At 53.6% G+C, this 15,348-nt stretch overlaps 1 protein-coding gene across 5 annotated transcripts in view; it reads right to left on the reverse strand.

Annotated features, from left to right (window-relative positions):
* LOC140453171 (RNA-binding Raly-like protein) overlaps positions 1-15,348 on the reverse strand; it is a 1,408,367-nt gene that overhangs the window by 54,153 nt on the left and 1,338,866 nt on the right. The gene's annotated exons all lie outside the window — the stretch shown is intronic.

Here is a 15,348-nt window from a genome sequence, read left to right on the forward strand (position 1 = left end):
GGACGTTCACACTGAGGCCTGGAGTTCACACTGAGGCCTGGAGTTCACACTGAGACCGGGGGTTCACACTGAGAACAGGAGTTCACACTGAGACCGGGAGTTCACACTGAGGCCAGGAGTTCACACTGAGGCCGGGTGTTCACACTGAGACCAGGAGTTCACACTGAGGCCAGGAGTTCACACTGAGGCCAGGAGTTCATACTGAGGCCGGGGTTCACACTGAGACCTGGAGTTCACACTGAGATCGGGGGTTCACACTGAGACTCGGGGTTCACACTGAGACCGGGGGTTCACACTGAGGCCAGGAGTTCACACTGAGGCCAGGGTTTCATACAGAGACCGGGAGTTCACACCGAGACCGGGAGTTCACACTGAGGATTGGATTTCACACCGAGACCGGTTTGACACTGAGGCCAGGAGTTCACACTGAGGTCTCAAGTTCACACTGAGAACAGGAGTTCACACTGAGGCTGGGAGGTCACACTGAGGCCAGGAGTTCACACTGAGACCGGGGGTTCACAGTGAGACCGGGAATTCACACTGAGACCGGGAGTTCACACTGAGAACAGGAGTTCACACTGAGGCCGGGAGTTCACACTGAGAACAGGAGTTCACACTGAGGCTGGGAGTTCACACTGAGGCTGGGAGGTCACACTGAGGCCGGGAGTTCACACTGAGACCTGGGCTTCAGAGTGAGGCTGTGTGTTCACACTGAGAACAGGATTTCACACTGAGGCCTGGAGTTCACACTGAGACCGGGAGTTCACACTGAGACCAGGGGTTCACACTGAGGCCAGGGGTTCACACTGAGGCCTGGAGTTCACAACGAGACCGGGGGTTCATACTGAGGACTGGAGTTCACACTGAGACTGGGAGTTCACACTGACACAGGGAGTTCACACTAGGGCCTGGAGTTCACACTGAGACTGGGAGTTCACACTGAGACTGGGTGTTCATACTGAGGCCGGGTGTTCACACTGAGACCAGGAGTTCACACTGAGGCTGGGGTTCACACTGAGGCCGGGGTTCACACTGAGGACTGGAGTTCACACTGAGACCGGGTGTTCACACTGAGGCCAGGTGTTCACACTGAGACTGGGGGTTCACACTGAGGCCTGGAGTTCACACTGAGGCCTGGGGTTCACACTGAGACCGGGAGTTCACACTGAGACCGGGAGTTCACACTGAGACCGGGGGTTCACACTGAGACCGGGAGTTCACACTGAGACCGGGGGTTCACACTGAGGCCAGGGGTTCACAGTGAGAACGGGACTTCACACTGAGACCTGGAGTTCACACTGAGGCGTGGAGTTCACACTGAAACCGGGTGTTCACACTGAGACCGGGAGTTGACACTGAGGCCTGGAGTTCACATTGAGACCGGGTTTGATACTGAGGCATTGAGTTCACACTGGGAATGGGGTTCACACTGAGACCGGGGGTTCACACTGAGGTCTGGAGTTCACACTGAGACTGGGGATTCACACTGAGACCGGGGGTTCATACTGAGGCCAGGAGTTCATACTGAGCCCGAGGGTTCACGCTGAGCCCGGGGGTTCACACTGAGGCCAGGGGTTCACACTGCAACCGGGAGTTCACACTGAGGCTGGGAATTCACACTGAGACCGGGTTGACACTGAGGCATTGAGTTCATACTGAGACCGGGCGTTCACACTGAGGCCTGGTGTTCACACTGATAATGGGAGTTTACACTGAGACCGGGAGTTCACACTGAGGCTGGGAGTTCACACTGAGACCTGGAGTTCTACACTGAGGCCTGCAGTTCACACTGAGACTGGGGGGTTCCCACGGAGACCGGGAGTTCATACTGAGTCCTGGAGTTCACACTGAGACCAGGAGTCCACACTGAGACCTGGAGTTCACACTGAGACCGGGAATTCACAATGAGACCGGAGGTTCACACTGAAACCGAGAGTTCACACTGAGACCAGGAGTTGAACCTGAGTCCAGGAGTTCACAACGAGACCTGGAGTTCACACTGAGACCTGAAGTTCACACCGAGACCGGGAGTTCACAGTGAGGCTGGGAATTCTGGAGTTCACACTGAGACCTGAAGTTCACACCGAGACCGGGAGTTCACAGTGAGGCTGGGAATTCACACTGAGACCGGGAGTTCACACTGAGGCCTAGGGTTCTCACTGAGGCCGGGAGTTCACACTGTGACCGGGAGTTCACACTGAGACCAGGAGTTCACACTGAGGCCTAGGGTTCTCACTGAGGCCGGGAGTTCACACTGTGACCGGGAGTTCACACTGAGACCAGGAGTTCACACTGAGGCCTAGGGTTCACACTGATGCCGGGAGTTCACACTGAGACCAGGAATTCACACTGAGGCCGGGAGTTCACACTGTGGAAGGAATTCACACTGAGACCGGGAGTTCACACTGAGACCGGGAGTTCACACTGAGACTGGGAGTTCACACTGAGACCTAGGGTTCACACTGATGCCGGGAGTTCACACTGTGGAAGGAATTCACACTGAGACCGGGAGTTCACACTGAGACTGGGAGTTCACACTGAGGCCTAGGGTTCACACTGATGCCGGGTGTTCACACTGAGACCAGGAGTTCACACTGAGGCCTGCAGTTCACACTGAGGAAGGAATTCACACTGTGGCCAGGAATTCACACTGAGATTGGGAGTTATTACTGAGGCCGGGGGTTCACACTGAGACCAGGGATTCACACTGAGACCAGGGATTCACACTGAGGTCTGGAGTTCACACTGAGACCGGGGGTTCACACTGATGCCGGGAATTCACACTGAGACAGGGAGTTCACACTGAGACCGGGAGTTCACACTGAGAACTGGAGTTCACACTGAGACCGGAAGTTCACACTGATGCCGGGAATTCACACTGAGACCGGGAGTTCACACTGAGAACAGGAGTTCACACTGAGTCTGGGAGGTCACACTGAGACCAGGTATTCACACTGAGGCCGGGAGTTCATACTGAGGCCTGGAGTTCACACTGAGACTGGGAGTTCACACTGAAACCAGGAGATCACACTGAGGCCTAGGGATCACACTGAGGCCAGGGGTTCACACTGAGGCCGGAGGTTCACACTGCGGCCAGGGGTTCACACTGAGACCAGGAGTTCACACTGAGGCCGGGAGTTCACACTGACAACTGGAGTTCACACTGAGGCCGGAGGTTCACACTGCGGCCAGGCATTCACACTGAGGCTGGTGGTTCTCACTGAGGCCCGGGGTTCACACTAAGGCCTGGAGTTCACACTGAGACCGGGGGTTCACACTGAGGCCTGGGGTTCACACTGAGACCGGGTGTTCACACTGAGGCCGGGAGTTCACACTGAGACCTGGGCTTCAAACAGAGGCTGGGTGTTCACACTGAGAAGAGGATTTCACACTGAGGCCGGGAGTTCACACTGAGACCGGGGGTTCACACTGAGGCTGGGTGTTCACACTGAGACAGGGAGTACACACTAACGCCTGGAGTTCACGCTGAGACAGGGAGTTCACACTAAGGCCTGGAGTTCACACTGAGACCGGGAGTTCACACTGAGACTGGGGGTTCACACTGAGACCGGGGGTTCACACTGAGGCCAGGAGTTCACACTGAGACCTGGAGTTCACAATGAGACCGGGGGTTCACACTGAGGCTGGGTGTTCACACTGAGACAGGGAGTTCACACTAAGGCCTGGAGTTCACACTGAGATCGGGAGTTCACACTAAGGCCTGGAGTTCACACTAAGGCCTGGAGTTCACACTGAGACTGGGGGTTCACACTGAGACTGGGGGTTCATACTGAGGCCAGGAGTTCACACCGAGGCCAGGGGTTCACACTGAGGCCTGGAGTTCACACTAAGGCCTGGAGTTCACACTGAGGCTGGGAATTCACACTGAGACCGGGGGTTAACACTGAGGCCTGGAGTTCGCACTGAGACCGGGTTTGACACTGATGCATTGAGGTCACACTGAGACCGGGCGTTCACACTGAGGCCTGGAGCTCACACTGAGACTGGGAGTTCACACTGAGACCGGGGGTTCACACTGAGGCCAGGGATTCACACTGAGGCCTGGAATTCACACTGTGGCCAGGAATTCACACTGAGATTGGGAGTTATTACTGAGGCCGGGGGTTCACACTGAGACCAGGGATTCACACTGAGGCCGCGGTTCACACTGAGGCCTGGAGTTCACACTGAGGTCTGGAGTTCACACTGAGACCGGGGGTTCACACTGAGACCAGGAGTTCACACTGAGACCGGGAGTTCACACTGAGAACTGGAGTTCACACTGAGACCAGGAGTTCACACTGAGACCGGGAGTTCACACTGAGAACTGGAGTTCACACTGAGGCCTGGAGTTCACACTGAGGCCGGGAGTTCACACTAAGGCCTGGAGTTTACACTGAGACCGGGGGTTCACACTGAGACCAGGAGTTCACACTGAGACCGGGAGTTCACACTGAGAACTGGAGTTCACACTGAGGCCTGGAGTTCACAATGAGACCGGGAGTTCACACTGAAACCAGGAGTTCAAACTGAGACCGGGAGTTCACACTGAGGCCAGGTTGTTCACACTGAGATCAGGAGTTCACACCGAGACCAGGAGTTCATAATGAGGCCGGGAATTCACACTGAGGCCGGGGGTTCACACTGAGGCCGGGGGTTCACACTGAGGCCTGGAGTTCACACTGAGACCGGGAGTTCACACTGAAACCAGGAGATCACACTGAGGCCTAGGGATCACACTGAGGCCGGGAGTTCACACTGAGGCCGGGGGTTCACACTGCGGCCGGGGGTTCACACTGTGGCCAGGGGTTCACACTGAGGCTGGTGGTTCACACTGAGGCCCGGGGTTCACACTAAAGCCTGGAGTTCACACTGAGGCCCGGGGTTCACACTAAGGCCTAGAGTTCACACTGAGACCGGGAGTTCACACTGAGACCGGGAGTTCACACTGAGGCCGGGAGTTCACACTGAGACCGGGAGTTCACACTGAGGCCGGGAGTTCACACTGAGACCGGGAGTTCACACTGAGGCCGGGAGTTCACACTGTGACCGGGTTTGACACTAAGGCATTGAGTTCTCACTGAGACCGGGCGTTCACACTGACGCCTGGAGCTCACACTGAGACCGGGAGTTCACACTGAGGCCGGGTGTTCACACTGAGGCTGGGTGTTCACACTGAGGCCTGCAGTTCACACTGAGGAAGGAATTCACACTGTGGCCAGGAATTCACACTGAGATTGGGAGTTATTACTGAGGCCGGGAGTTCACACTGAGACCGGGGATTCACACTGAGACCGGGTGTTCACACTGAGACCAGGGATTCACACTGAGGCCAGGGATTCACACTGAGGCCGGGGGTTCACACTGAGGCCTGGAGTTCACACTGAGACCGGGGGTCACACTGAGGCCGGGGTTCACACTGCGGCCTGGAGTTCACACTGAGACCGGAAGTTCACACTGAGGCCGGGGTTCACACTGTGGCCAGGTGTTCACACTGAGGCCTGGAGTTCACACTGAGACCGGAAGTTCACACTGAGGCCGGGGTTCACACTGTGGCCAGGTGTTCACACTGAGGCCTGGAGTACACACTGAGAACAGGAGTTCACACTGAGGCCGGGATTTCACACTGAGACCTGGGCTTCAAACCCAGGCTGGGTGTTCACACTGAGAACAGGATTTCACACTGAGGCCGGGAGTTCACACTGAGGCCGGGAGTTCACACTGAGACCGGGGGTTCACACTGAGGCTGGGTGTTCACACTGAGAACAGGAATTCACACTGAGGCCGGGAGTTCACACTGAGACCTGGAGTTCACAATGAGACCGGGAGTTCACACTGAAACCGGGTGTTCAAACTGAGACCGGGATTTCACACTGAGGCCAGGTTGTTCACACTGAGATCAGGAGTTCACACCGAGACCAGGAGTTCATAATGAGGCCGGGAATTCACACTGAGGCCGGGAGTTCACACTGAGGCCGGGGGTTCACACTGCGGCCGGGGGTTCACACTGAGATCAGGAGTTCACACTGAGACCTGGAATTCACACCGAGACCAGGAGTTCATAATGAGGCCGGGAGTTCACACTGAGACCAGGGATTCACACTGAGGCCGGGAGTTCACACTGAGGCCTGGAGTTCACACTGTGACCGGGAGTTCACACTGAAACCAGGAGATCACACTGAGGCTTAGGGATCACACTGAGGCCGAGAGTTCACACTAGGGCCTGGAGTTCACACTGAGATCGGGAGTTCACACTAAGGCCTGGAGTTCACACTGAGACCGGGAGTTCACACTGAGACCGGGGGTTCACACTGAGGCCAGGGATTCACACTGAGGCCGGGAATTCACACTGAGGCCGGGGGTTCACACTGCGGCCAGGGGTTCACACTGAGGCTGGTGGTTCACACTGAGGCCTGGAGTTCACACTGAGACCGGGAGTTCACACCGAGGCCGGGGTTCCCACTGAGGCCTGGATTTCACACTGAGACCGGGGGTTCACACTGTGGCTGGGGTTCACACTGCGGCCAGGGGTTCACACTGAGGCCTGGAGTTCACACTGAGACCGGGAGTTCACACTGAGACCGGGAGTTCACACTGAAACCAGGAGTTCACACTGAGAACAGGAGTTCACACTGAGGCTGGGAGGTCACACTGAGACCGGGTATTCACACTGAGGCCGGGAGTTCACACTGAGACTGGGAGTTCACACTGAAACCAGGAGATCACACTGAGGCCTAGGGATCACACTGAGGCTGGGATTTCACACTGAGGCCCGGGGTTCACACTAAGGCCTGGAGTTCACACTGAGACCGGGAGTTCACACTGAGAACAGGAGTTCACACTCAGGACTGGAGTTCACACTGAGGCCTGGAGTTCACACTGAGACCAGGAGTCCACACTGAGACCAGGAGTCCACACTGAGACCTGGAGTTCACACTGAGACCGGGAGTTCACACTGAAACCAGGAGTTCACACTGAGAACAGGAGTTCACACTGAGGCTGGGAGGTCACACTGAGACCGGGTATTCACACTGAGGCCGGGAGTTCACACTGAGACTGGGAGTTCACACTGAAACCAGGAGATCACACTGAGGCCTAGGGATCACACTGAGGCTGGGATTTCACACTGAGGCCCGGGGTTCACACTAAGGCCTGGAGTTCACACTGAGACCGGGAGTTCACACTGAGAACAGGAGTTCACACTCAGGACTGGAGTTCACACTGAGGCCTGGAGTTCACACCGAGACCAGGCGTTCATAATGAGGCCGGGAATTCACACTGAGGCCGGGGGTTCACACTGCGGCCAGGGGTTCACACTGAGGCTGGTGGTTCACACTGAGGCCCGGGGTTCACACTAAGGCCTGGAGTTCACACTGAGGCCCGGGGTTCACACTAAGGCCTGGAGTTCACACTGAGACCGGGAGTTCACACTGAGAACAGGAGTTCACACTGAGACCGGGAGTTCACACTGAGAACAGGAGTTCACACTGAGACCGGGGGTTCACACTGAGGCCTGGGGTTCACACTGAGACCGGGGGTTCACACTGAGACCGGGAGTTCACACTGTGACCGGGAGTTCACACTGAGGCTGGGTGTTCACACTGAGGCCTGCAGTTCACACTGAGGAAGGAATTCACACTGTGGCCAGGAATTCACACTGAGATTGGGAGTTAGAGGCCGGGGGTTCACACTGAGGCCGGGAGTTCACACTGAGGCCTGGAGTTCACAATGAGACCGGGAGTTCACACTGAGACTGGGTGTTCACACTGAGGCCTGGAGTTCACACTGAGGAAGGAATTCACACTGAGGCCAGGAATTCCCACTGAGATTGGGAGTTATTACTGAGGCCTGGGGTTATCACTGAGACCAGGGATTCACACTGAGGCCGGGAGTTCACACTGAGACCGGGGGTTCACACTGAGGCCGGGGTTCACACTGCGTCCTGGAGTTCACACTGAGACCGGGAGTTCACACTGAGGCCGGGGTTCACACTGAGGCCTGGAGTTCACACTGAGACCGGGGTTTCACACTGAGGCCGGGGTTCACACTGCGTCCTGGAGTTCACACTGAGACCGGGGATTCACACTGAGGCCGGGAGTTCACACTGAGACCGGGGGTTCACACTGAGGCCGGGGTTCACACTGCGTCCTGGAGTTCACACTGAGACCGGGAGTTCACACTGAGGCCGGGGTTCACACTGAGGCCTGGAGTTCACACTGAGACCGGGGGTTCACACTGAGGCCGGGGTTCACACTGCATCCTGGAGTTCACACTGAGACCGGGAGTTCACACTGAGGCCGGGGTTCACACTGAGGCCTGGAGTTCACACTGAGGCCTGGAGTTCACACTGAGGCCGGGAGTTCATACTGAGGCCTGGAGTTCACAAAGAGACTGGGAGTTCACACTGAGGCCGGGAATTCACACTGAAACCGGGTGTTCACACTGAGACCGGGAGTTCACAATGAGACCGGGAGTTCACAATGAGACCGGGAGTTCACACTGAAACTGGGAGTTCAAACTGAGGCCGGGAGTTCACACTGAGACCTGGAATTCACACTGAGGCCGGGAGTTCACACTGAGGCCTGGAGTTCACACTGAGACCGGGGGTCACACTGAGGCCGGGAGTTCACACTGAGACCAGGAGATCACACTGAGACCCGGGGTTCACACTGAGACCAGGGATTCACACTGAGGCCGGGAGTTCACACTGAGGCCTGGAGTTCACACTGAGACCGGGAGTTCACACTGAAACCAGGAGATCACACTGAGGCCTAGGGATCACACTGAGGCCGGGAGTTCACACTGAGGCCGGGGGTTCATACGAAGGCCTGGAGTTCACACTGAGACCGGGGGTTCACACTGAGGCCTGGGGTTCACACTGAGACCGGGTGTTCACACTGAGGCCGAGAGTTCACACTGTGACCGGGTTTGACACCGAGGCATTGAGTTCTCACTGAGACTGGGCGTTCACACTGACGCCTGGAGCTCACACTGAGACCGGGAGTTCACACTGAGACCGGGAGTTCACACTGAGGCTGGGAATCCACACTGAAACCGGGGGTTCACACTGAGGCCTGGAGTTCGCACTGAGACCGGTTTGACACTGAGGCCTGGAGGTCACACTGAGGCCGGGAGTTCACACTGATATCTGGAGTTCACACTGATGCCGGGAATTCACACTGAGACCGGGAGTTCACACTGAGAATAGGAGTTCACACTGAGGCCTGGAGTTCACACTGAGACAGGGAGTTCACACTAAGGCCTGGAGTTCACACTGATACCAGGGGTTCACACTGATACTGGGAGTTCTCACTGACGCTGGGTGTTCACACTGAGGCCGGGCGTTCACACTAAGGCCGGGGGTTCTCACTAAGGCCGGGGGTTCACACTGTGGCCTGTAGTTCATACTGAGACCGGGGATTCACACTGAGGCCTGGAGTTCACACTGAGACCGGGAGTTCACACTGAGACCGGGTGTTCACATTGAGGCCTAGAATTAACACTGAGGAAGGAATTCACACTGTGGCCGGAAATTCACACTAAGATTGGGAGTTCACACTGAGGCCTGGAGTTCTCACTGACGCTGGGTGTTCACACTGAGGCCGGGCGTTCACACTAAGGCCGGGGGTTCACACTAAGGCCGGGGGTTCACACTGTGGCCTGTAGTTCATACTGAGACCGGGGGTTCACACTGAGTCCTGGAGTTCACAACAAGACCGGGGGTTCACACTGAGGCCGGGTGTTCACACTGAGACAGGGAGTTCACACTAAGGCCTGGAGTTCACACTGAGACCGGGAGTTCACACTGAGGCCGGGTGTTCACACTGAGACAGGGAGTTCACACTAAGGCCTGGAGTTCACACTGAGACCGGGAGTTCACACTGAGGCCGGGTGTTCACACTGAGACAGGGAGTTCACACTAAGGCCTGGAGTTCACACTGAGACTGGGAGTTCATACTGAGACTGGGGGTTCACACTGAGACCAGGGGTTCACACTGATACCGGGAGTTCACACTGAGACCAGGAATTTACAATGAGACCGGGGGTTCACACTGAAACCGGGAGTTCACACTGAGACCTGGAGTTCACACTGAGACCTGGAGTTCACACAGAGACCGGGAGTTCACAATGAGACCGGGGGTTCACACTGATGCATGGAGTTCACACTGAGATGTGTAGTTCACACTGAGTCCGGGGGGTTCACACTAATGCCGGGAGTCCACGTTGAGGCCGGGTGTTCACACTGAGACCGGGACTTCACACTGAGGCTGGGAGTTCACACTGAGACCGGGAGTTCACACTGAGACCGGGAGTTCACACTGAAACCTGGAGTTCACACCGAGACCGGGAGTTCACACTGAGGCCGGGAATTCACACTGAGACCGGGAATTCACACTGAGACCAGGAGTTCACACTGAGGCCCAGGGTTCACACTAAGACCGGGAGTTCACACTGAGGCCGGGAATTCACACTGAAACCGGGGTTCACACTAAGGCTTGGAGTTCGCACTGAGACCGGATTGACACTGAGGCCTGGAGTTCACACTGAGGCTGGGAGGTCACACTGAGACCGGGGGTTCACACTGATGCCGGGAGTTCACACTGAGACCAGGAGTTCACACTGAGGCTTAGGGTTCACACTGAGGCCGGGAGTTCACACTGAGGACTGGAGTTCACACTGAGACCGGGTGTTCACACTGAGGCCTGGGGTTCATACTGAGACCGGGGGTTCACACTGAGGCCTGGGGTTCACACTGATGCATGGAGTTCACACTGAGATGTGTAGTTCACACTGAGTCCGGGGGGTTCACACTAATGCCGGGAGTCCACGTTGAGGCCGGGTGTTCACACTGAGACCGGGACTTCACACTGAGGCTGGGAGTTCACACTGAGACCGGGAGTTCACACTGAGACCGGGAGTTCACACTGAAACCTGGAGTTCACACCGAGACCGGGAGTTCACACTGAGGCCGGGAATTCACACTGAGACCGGGAATTCACACTGAGACCAGGAGTTCACACTGAGGCCCAGGGTTCACACTAAGACCGGGAGTTCACACTGAGGCCGGGAATTCACACTGAAACCGGGGGTTCACACTAAGGCTTGGAGTTCGCACTGAGACCGGATTGACACTGAGGCCTGGAGTTCACACTGAGGCTGGGAGGTCACACTGAGACCGGGGGTTCACACTGATGCCGGGAGTTCACACTGAGACCAGGAGTTCACACTGAGGCTTAGGGTTCACACTGAGGCCGGGAGTTCACACTGAGGACTGGAGTTCACACTGAGACCGGGTGTTCACACTGAGGCCTGGGGTTCATACTGAGACCGGGGGTTCACACTGAGGCCTGGGGTTCACACTGAGGCCTGGGGTTCACACTGAGACCGGGTGTTCACACTGAGGCCGGGAGTTCGCACTGTGACCGGGTTTGACACTGAGGCATTGAGTTCACACTGAGACTGGGCGTTCACACTGAGGCTTAGGGTTCACACTGAGGCCAGGAATTCACACTAAGATTGGGAGTTATTACTGAGGCCTGGGGTTATCACTGAGACCAGGGATTCACACTGAGGTCGGGAGTTCACACTGAGGCCTGGAGTTCACACTGAGACCGGGTGTTCACACTGAGACCGGGGGTTCACACTGAGGCCTGGACTTCACACTGAGGCCTGGAGTTCACACTGAGACCGGGGGTTGACACTGAGGCTGGGTGTTGATACTGAAGCCTGGGGTTCACACTGAGGCCGGGAGTTCACACTGAGACCGGGATTTCACATTGAGGCCGGGGGTTCACACTGAGGCCGGGGGTTCACACTGAGACGGGGGGGTTCACACTGAGGCCAGGGGTTCACACTGAGGCCAGGGGTTCACACTGAGACCGGGTGTTCACACTGAGACAGGGAGTTCACACTGAGGCCGGGTGTTCACACTGACGCTGGGTGTTCACACTGAGGCCTGGAGTTCACACTGAGGAAGGAATTCACACTGAGGCCAGGAATTCACACTAAGATTGGGAGTTGATACTGAGGCCGGGGGTTCACACTGAGACCAGGGATTCACACTGAGGCCTGGAGTTCACACTGAGGCCGGGGGTTCACACTGAGATCGGGAGTTCATACTGAGGCCTGGAGTTCACACTGAGGAAGGAATTCACACTGTGGCCAGGAATTCACACTAAGATTGGGAGTTCATACTGAGGCCGGGAGTTCACACTGAGACCAGGGATTCACACTGAGGCCTGGAGTTCACACTGAGGCTGGGTGTTCACACTGAGGCCTGGAGTTCACACTGAGGCTGGGTGTTCACACTGAGGCCGGGGGTTCACACTGAGGCCGGGCGTTCACCCTGAGGCCTGGAGTCCCTGCTGGCTTCTGTCAAAGCTCAAGGATAGAGGTAAGAAGAACAAGAAACATGGGAAGGCAAATCCATAAGAAACATGTGGAGCAGCCAATCTCTGGTTGAGGACTCCTACTCCACTGCCCGTACTCTGTATTCTTCCAACTGAAGTGAACAACTTCATGTTTCTCACATCATACTCCATGTGCCAGATTATTATCCAATCACTCAACCTATCTATAACAATTGGCAATCTCATGTCCTCCTCACAACATATTTTCTTACCTTTGCGTCATCTGCAAAAGTTAACTCCTGTGGCTTCGATGCCCTTATCGAATTCATTGATTAAAATTACAAGAAATCTGAGGCCTCTGGGACTCGATTTCTCACATTGTGCCAATTAGAAAAAGATCCATTTATGCTCTTATTTCCTGCCAGCTGACTGATCATCTATCCATGCTAATATGTAACTGCATAATGAATTATGAAACAATATAATAATGTTTTGTGGCACCATGTCAGATACAGCCTGGATATTCAAATACAGCATGCCGACTGGCTCCCCTTTATACGCTGTGCATGTTATTCTTTAAATAACTCCAATGAACTGTTTAAATATGATTTCCCTTTCACAAAAGCATGTAGACTCTACTTGATTACCTTGAGCTTTTCAAACTGCCCAGCTATGACTCTTAGATGGCCGATTCCAATGTTGTGCAGATGTCAAGCTAACTGGCTTAAGAGTTTCCTATTCTCTGCCTCCCTCCCTTCTTCAAAACATGAGTTATATTTACCACTTCCCATTCTGTTGGGACCTTTCTTGAATCCAGCAGCTTGGCAAATTAACACCAATGCATTCACTATCTCATTATCAAGTTCTATTAAGACTCAAGGGTGAGGTCTATCGGAACTTGTCAGCTTGCCAGCCTACAACTCCATCAGTTTGTTTAGTAACACTTCCCTGATTATTGTAGTTTTGTTAGATTTCTCCCTTCCTTCCACCACCTAATTTACAGCCATTATTGTAATTTTTCTGTATCCTCAGGGACAAAATATTTGTTGATTTCAGTCACCATGACCTTATTATCTATTATAAACTCCCCCATTCTCACTTCTCGCAGACCAACACTCACTCGACTTTCCCTTCTCCTTTTTTAAATACCTGCAGGAACTCTTGCTATCCATTCTTATTTTTCTAGCTAGCTTTCTCTCATAATTTCATTTTGGTCATCCTTGGTTATTCTTTGTACTCTGCTCAATCATCTGACATTCTATTCATGTTTCCGTAGCTATGCTTTTTTGTTAAATGTAACGCTTTCCTTAACTTTGTCAGTTAACCAAAGGTCATCCACTAACAATCTTCTTTATTGTAGGAATGTACCGTTACTAAGTATTCCAAATTATGGCCTTGTATGTCAGTCACTGTTTTGCTATTGATGCCTCCCCTAGCCTAATAGCCCTATCATTTCATGTGATGCTATGTGGAGGTTATACAGGAGATTAGTGAGGCCTCTTCTGGAGTACTGCGTCCAGTTTTTGTTGCCCAGTTACAGAAAGGATGTTATTAAGCTGGAGAGGAATCCGAAGAGATTTACCAGGATGTTGCCAGGTTTGGGAAGTTTGAGTTATACGGAGAGGTTGGATAGGCTGGGACTTTTTTCACTGGCGTGTAAGAGGTTGAGAGGTGACCTGATAGAAGTTTGTAAAATAATGAGGGGGAATAGATAGTGTTAATGGTAGGTTTCTTTTCCCTAGGTCAGAAGTCACATGACATGAGGTTATAGTCCAGCAGGTTTATTCGAAATCACATGACTTCTGACCCAGTCCAAAGCTGGCACCACCATATCATGGCTATCTTCCTTTCCCGAGAAGGGGGCTTGGGTTTCAAGACTAGGGAGCACATTTTTAAGGTGAGAGGGAAGAGGTTTAAAAAAGGTATGAGGGGGAAATTGTTTACATGGAGGATGGTTCATGTGTGGAATGAACCTCCTGAGGAAGTGATGGATGTGGGTACAGTAACAACGTTTAAAAGCTATTTGGATAAGTACATGTCAGAGCAGGCAGGTGGGACTAGATCCGTTTGGGGTTATGGTCAGCATGGACTGGTTGGACCGAAGGGCATGTTTCCATGCTGTCTGACTCTATGACTTCAGTCTTCATGCCCACTTGCTCCCTAATTTAAAATCTCGTCTTCAACCCAATCTGCTCCCTTTCGAATTGGATGCAAAATCCAGTCATATTGTTGTAGCTGCTATATAGGGGTTCCTTAACTCTTCTGAGATCATTCTTTAAGCCTGTCTCATTACACAATTCGAATATAAACTGCTCTCTGGCTGGTTCCAGAATGTGTTGCTCTAAGATCCTCTCATGGAAATATTCTACAAATTCCTCTTTCAGTCAATCTGATTGATCTTCAGTTCATGTGGAGATTAAAGTGACCCACGATTATTGCAGTCCCTTTATTGCAAGCATCTAGTATTGCTTCATGGTTACTTTACCCCACAATGTGGGTACTATTAAGGGAAGGCTGTAGATAGAACATAGAACATTACAGCGCAATACAAGCCCTTCGGCCCTTGATGTTGTGCCGACCCTTCTAGTGATTTCTTTCCCCCTACATTTCCTCAAACCCATTCTCTGTCCTAATCACCTGAGTCACACTCTTCACTAACTGGTGTGCCAATATTATCCTTGATTAACAATGCTACCCATTGAACTTAGCTTCCTATTCGATCTGATATAATCTTCTTGAAATAATAAACAAATACATTCAGTTAAAATTAATTACCCCTCTGATTTTTCTCCATCGTTGCTTGCATAATGTCAAAGAGATTAATCTTTAATTCCTGGAGATTCCAGGGAAATTAATTGTGGACAGTTGGTTCACAAACTACCAGTCACTGGGGCTAGTCAACAAGCTACCAGGAGTTAGTTAACTGGTCAAGGGGCTAATTCGCCAGTCAACAGGAGTGAGTCATCTAGTCACCAGAACTAGTCAACCAGCTGTGAGG

Source organism: Chiloscyllium punctatum, chromosome 26, assembly GCF_047496795.1.
Source record: "Chiloscyllium punctatum isolate Juve2018m chromosome 26, sChiPun1.3, whole genome shotgun sequence".
NCBI classification, from domain to species: domain Eukaryota; kingdom Metazoa; phylum Chordata; class Chondrichthyes; order Orectolobiformes; family Hemiscylliidae; genus Chiloscyllium; species Chiloscyllium punctatum.